The sequence below is a fragment of the Nicotiana attenuata genome, unplaced genomic scaffold (assembly GCF_001879085.1).
Source record: "Nicotiana attenuata strain UT unplaced genomic scaffold, NIATTr2, whole genome shotgun sequence".
Classification (NCBI taxonomy): Eukaryota; Viridiplantae; Streptophyta; class Magnoliopsida; order Solanales; family Solanaceae; genus Nicotiana; species Nicotiana attenuata.
In genome coordinates, this window is record NW_017670699.1 from 438,941 (window position 1) to 444,396 (window position 5,456).

Sequence of the window (5,456 nt, forward strand, 5' to 3'; positions counted from 1 at the left end):
GTAAACAGTAAGGATCTCTTAATGCTATGAGACCTTTCGGAAAAAACCATGCGGGTTTGGTCCAAAGCAGGCAATATCACACCATATTAAGAATATTCATGGGCTAGTTTAGCCCAACATCTGGTTGAATCCGACCTGGGATATATAGTGGCACAAATTCTTAACTAGTTTCGTCCGCTTATGTTGAAGGGAACATCCATGTAATGATCTGTCTGCTAGTTCACGGTAACCCAAAGGAATTCTTGCCGGAAATTCAAAAAAAAAAGTCATACTAATCTGATCCCCACCTTTCTCCTCCCTTGATTTAATCGTTGCCATAGTTGTTATAGGCTTATAGCAGTTTTAATTCTACTATTCGTATTGGATTTCTTCTTAGGTAATTTAACACAAATAGCAGGCTAGATTCATTGTTTACTTTTACTAGAGGGTAATTGAATATGCAAATAATTATACACAATTATACACTAATAATTTATTAATTATACGTATATTGTACATCCACCGACCATTTTTATTTTAAGCGATTTGGTGGATGATTGTTTGGGTTTATTCTTCATGTTTAACATAACCAAATATAGCCCTAGTTTCTTTTGGTCATGGAGATAATGACATTTGTGAATGTAGTCTTCTCTTTCGCCATGCAATTGACAAAGATTTCTCTGCACTTGTTGAACACTTGATCCATATTCAATAGATTACCAAAATGGTTGACAAGTAAAGGCTCAGCCAAAGCTCTCAAGCAATGTGCCACATTGTACTCACCATCGCTGCAATCTTGGGATGCTACATTTTCTCGAACCTTGCGTGAATATGAGTCGTTTTGTGCATCGGACTGACCTTTATTACTGCCTTTTTCATCGGAAACATCAATATGAAGTTCCAAAGTTTCCAAGACATTAATAGTGAAAGATCCCTCATTTTCAACTACATACTTCACTTCTGCAGGAGATGGATGGTAGTAGGAATGTTGAATGAATTTACTTTCTCTTCTTCTATTAAACCCTGCATATTAATAATGTAAATACACTATATATATATATATATATATATATATATATATATATATATATTATTTTGCACTATAGGTCAATTAAAAAAATGATCGCTGATCATAATAAGTTGGATAGGCAATTTGAAATTCAAATGTTATATTCCTTCTGTTCTGCACTATTTTACATGATACTCTTTTTCTTTAAATTTTTACAAATAGTAAACTTTAATATTTAAAAATAATTTAACTTTAAACTTCTCATACTATTACTAACATGCAAAGATAGATCTAGAATTTAAGTCTATCGGTACCTACACGGCTACAACGACCTCAAGTTAATATGTAATGATAGTTGAGTTCACAAACAAATATTTATAAATATTTAGTGAATTTCTTAATATATATATTACCTTTGAAAAAACTACTGAGCTCACTGAACATATACAACCTAATGATGATATGCTCTTATAATCACAGAAATATGATGACATAATCAGATTTGCCACATAAAATAAAATAAATTAAGCAGTAGTACAAAGAAATATATATAATTAATATTTTTATAGTTTTTTCAAGATATATGCAATTTATGTTTAATAAATTTGGTATTTAATTATGTCTATGATATGTATATATTAAAATTTTGTTTGGTTTTACCATTGCAGCTAGCTCCTTGAGGGCCATGGCCAGAGGCTCCAACACGTAGTAACACCCCTTGCTGTAGAGATCTTCATTTTTCCTACCTAGCATTGTCAATATCATGCGTCCACCTTTCACCAATTCCTTTGAACGATACTTAAGAAAAGTTACAAAATCTCTTTCATATTGCTCATAATATGCTTTAACCACAGTTGGTGGACTTGTTCTTGACACGTAAATATTTCCCTTGTTATCCTCTATACCATCAGGCACCTATATATCACAAGTCATGAATTCAAATCTTATGTTAGCTGTTCAGAATAAATATGATCTTATTGTGTATATATTCGACCCGAAAGTCATTTAATTAAACCTATAGAACCTATATCCTGGATATGCTTCTGAAGCCTATATAAATGATTTCAAATAGTAATTTAAAAAGAGAAAAATTAAAGATTGAAATTACAAAAATAATCCAGTGCAATATGAAAAACAGGTTCTAAAAAGGATAATGTATATGCAGATGTTACCCCTACCTTACGAAGATAGAGAGAAAATTTAGTTCAACATAAATCTGTTAAAGCGGTTGGAAAGGTAGCAGCTGACAAGAATGACATGCCACAGCCACTGAAGGGTTGGGAGAAGAATCTTGTCCTTAACCATGATTAATTAGGTCAGAAATATCTTTTGCAGTTCAAACACTCAATCAATTCATGCATGCTCCTAAGCAGTCTTGTATGGAGGGGAAGAGTGGTTAGAAACAGTTATCCACTCATATTATCCATTAAAAGATGGGTTGGATAATGAACTATTTTAAAAACGGGTTAAATATGGATAAGAACCATATTATCTACTTAGAAAATGGATAAGCCATTTTTTTTTAATTTTATGTCATTTTTTATTATTATTTATATTTCCTATTTTACTCTCATGAAAAAATTATAAAAGTGTTTTATTATTCTTCAAAATAATAAAGAAAATAGGACATAGTGCATATGACAAAGAGCCCATTTGGATTAGCTGATTGTATATAACTGATAAGCTTGTAGTGCTGAAAAGTTTTTTTAAGTGCCGAAACTGAATTTTAAAATAAGCATTTACGTGTTTGGATAGAAGTGTTGAAACTGATAATAAGTAGTTGATGTGTTTGATTAAAAAGTGCTGATAAGCTATTCTTTTGTTAAAATGACTAAAATACCCTTGAATTATTTTCAAATGATTATAAATTAAAAATTTCTTTGTAAAAAAAAAAAGAATTAATAACGAATATGGAATGAAGAGAAAGTCAAGAAATTTATTTTGGGAAAAGTATTTTGTGAATTAGAAAATATTATTAAGGATAAACTAGTAAAAGTGTTGGTCAAACTAAAAGTGCTTATAAGCTGAAAAGCCATAAGTTGGGGGTGACCAGCTTATTACTTATGGCTGATTTTAGCTTATAAACGTTTGGCTTATAAGCACTTTGAGTGTTTACCAAACATGTAGATAAGCCAAAAGGTGCTTATAAGCCAGTTTGACCGGCTTATAAGCTTAGCCAAACACCCTCAAAATGGGACAGACATTACGGGTGTAAATTGCAACAGAGCTAAAATATTTGTATCTATAGCAAATATTTGACCTGTTAAAACCACATGCAGCCAAGTGAAAAGAGATTTGTACGCAGGGGCGTATCTATAGCCTACAATACGGGGCACGTGAACCTATGGTCCCTCCGTCAAATTAGGTATTTTATGTGTGTATTTTCTAAAATTTGTCCAGTATTATGTATTGGCACCCATGCTCCATAAAGGTTGAATGGTGCATTTGGTTCAACACTTAATTAGTTTCCCTCCTTTTTTAGTAGTGCACCCATGTTCTCGAAATCTTAGATCCGCCTCTATTTGTACGTGAGATTATCTGTATTTGTTTCACTAGTCAAAGAGTGCAATCATATGCTTCAAACACGAATATTATCCTATATATGAAACGTACTTGAGAAATCCAGTGGAGACTATAAGAGGAGTGGACAAAGTGCAGACTCTTGGAAGGGAAAAGTCTAGCGTAAAATGAACCAGCAACTCCAGTGACAAAGCAATTCGGATCAAATCCATCTCTCATATGTTTCCTCAAATCTTCGTAGAACGCCGGTAACGACCGGAAAATCATATTGAAATCATTTCCAGGAAGATCATTCAAGAAAACATGAAATTCCGGCGACTGCTTTTGGCCATTGCTTTTGCATTCTTCATAAATAGTTTTAACGAGTCCGGAAATTGCGAGAAAAGTGTTAGGTCCAGAGGAACAACCTAAGTCCGCAATACAAATGGTTTCTGGGGAAAGGCTCCGGTAGAGTGCAGTTATGGCTTCATCTCTTATTGACTTTGTCATTAGGATCACCTTTTCCTGTATAGAAATGCAATGTAAATCAGAAGGATTCAATTTGTTTGTCGCAGTTTGACTTGGCACAAAATTTAATAGAGAGAGTAAGACTTTTGAACTTTTATTTGTGTGGCTACAAACTTTGTAAATCAGTAAGTCTTAAATATATATAATATTTGTGTGGCTATAGTACTTTAGAAACTTATTGTTTAAACAAGTAGTAGTATTTGTGTGGCTATGAAATGAAATAAAGAAATTATAAAGGATAATGCATAAAATCCTCCCCGAACATGACCATATTATCAACTACACACATTTTCTTTTCGGGGGTCCTATTACTTCCCTGAATTATTTTAAAGTGTAATAAACAACACCCTAAGTGCTGACATGGCATAGAGAGTGTGCACACTCACTCTCTTACGGCAAGTGGAAGTTACAAAAATAATTTTAACATTGATTAACAGGTATAAGTGTCATCTTTTGATTGGACATAACATAATCATCTAATTAATTAGTCTCCTTTGTCTACTAGACCTCTTCTCATAAGAACAAGGGGGACATTGTTTCAACTGCGAAATGCCAGAGCAAAAATCCAATACAACACAAAATCAACCCAGAAATCAAAAGCAGATATGTTTAATAAAAGAAACAGAGCTACAACTTGAGGGAGAAATGAGCATGATTCAGTAAGAACCTACGAACAGTCAAAACGGTCAACAACATTGGAGTTTCGCCGAAACAAGGGTCTTCGTCGGAGTTTCGTTATCCAGCCAGATCTGACAATATCAAACAAGTATTATATAAAACCCATCAAATGAGGCTTTTGCCTTTTGGCCGGATATGGTAATGAAGGTCTGCAAATAGGAAAAGAAGAAGGAGAAAACGGTGAAAAAAAATTTTTAAGTACATAAATACACATTTTAGGCGCGTGTATTTCACCACTTTGCACGCATCTGGTTGTAGCTTTTTAAGGGGTAAATAATTTTACTTTAAAATAGTTCATGGGGGTAATAGAACCCCCGAAAAGAAAAGGTATGTAGTTGGTAATATGATTATAGGTCTGGAAGGATTTTATGCATTATCCCAAATTATAATTGAGAGTTTATAACCTCTATGCGGAAATAAAAATTTGTGTAATTATATTATACCTGAAGCAAAGAATTTTTGGCATAGCTAGCCTCTCCAATTCCTTCGTTCATGTGAAGAACTTTGGCAACTTCCATATTATACGAATATAGTATAATATTTTTGGCTAGGCACATTAAAGTTCCAATGGGGTATCACTTATTTATAGATGGGTGATACCAAATTTATCCTTGAAATTCCAACATTGTCCCTCCTAAGCCAATTATGCTAGCGTTTAGACATAGAATTAATTAAAACTCGAAAAAAATGAGTTTTTGAAGATGGGATGAAAATTTAATTTTTTAAAGTGTGTTGGACATGCATTTTACTTGAAAAGACTTTG

The 5,456-nt window shown here is 33.0% G+C and overlaps 1 pseudogene; it reads right to left on the reverse strand.

Moving 5' to 3' along the window:
• Nucleotides 1–447: 447 nt before the first annotated feature.
• On the reverse strand, nt 448–5,249 carry LOC109242438 (annotated as a pseudogene).
• Between the last annotated feature and the right edge of the window lie 207 nt (nt 5,250–5,456).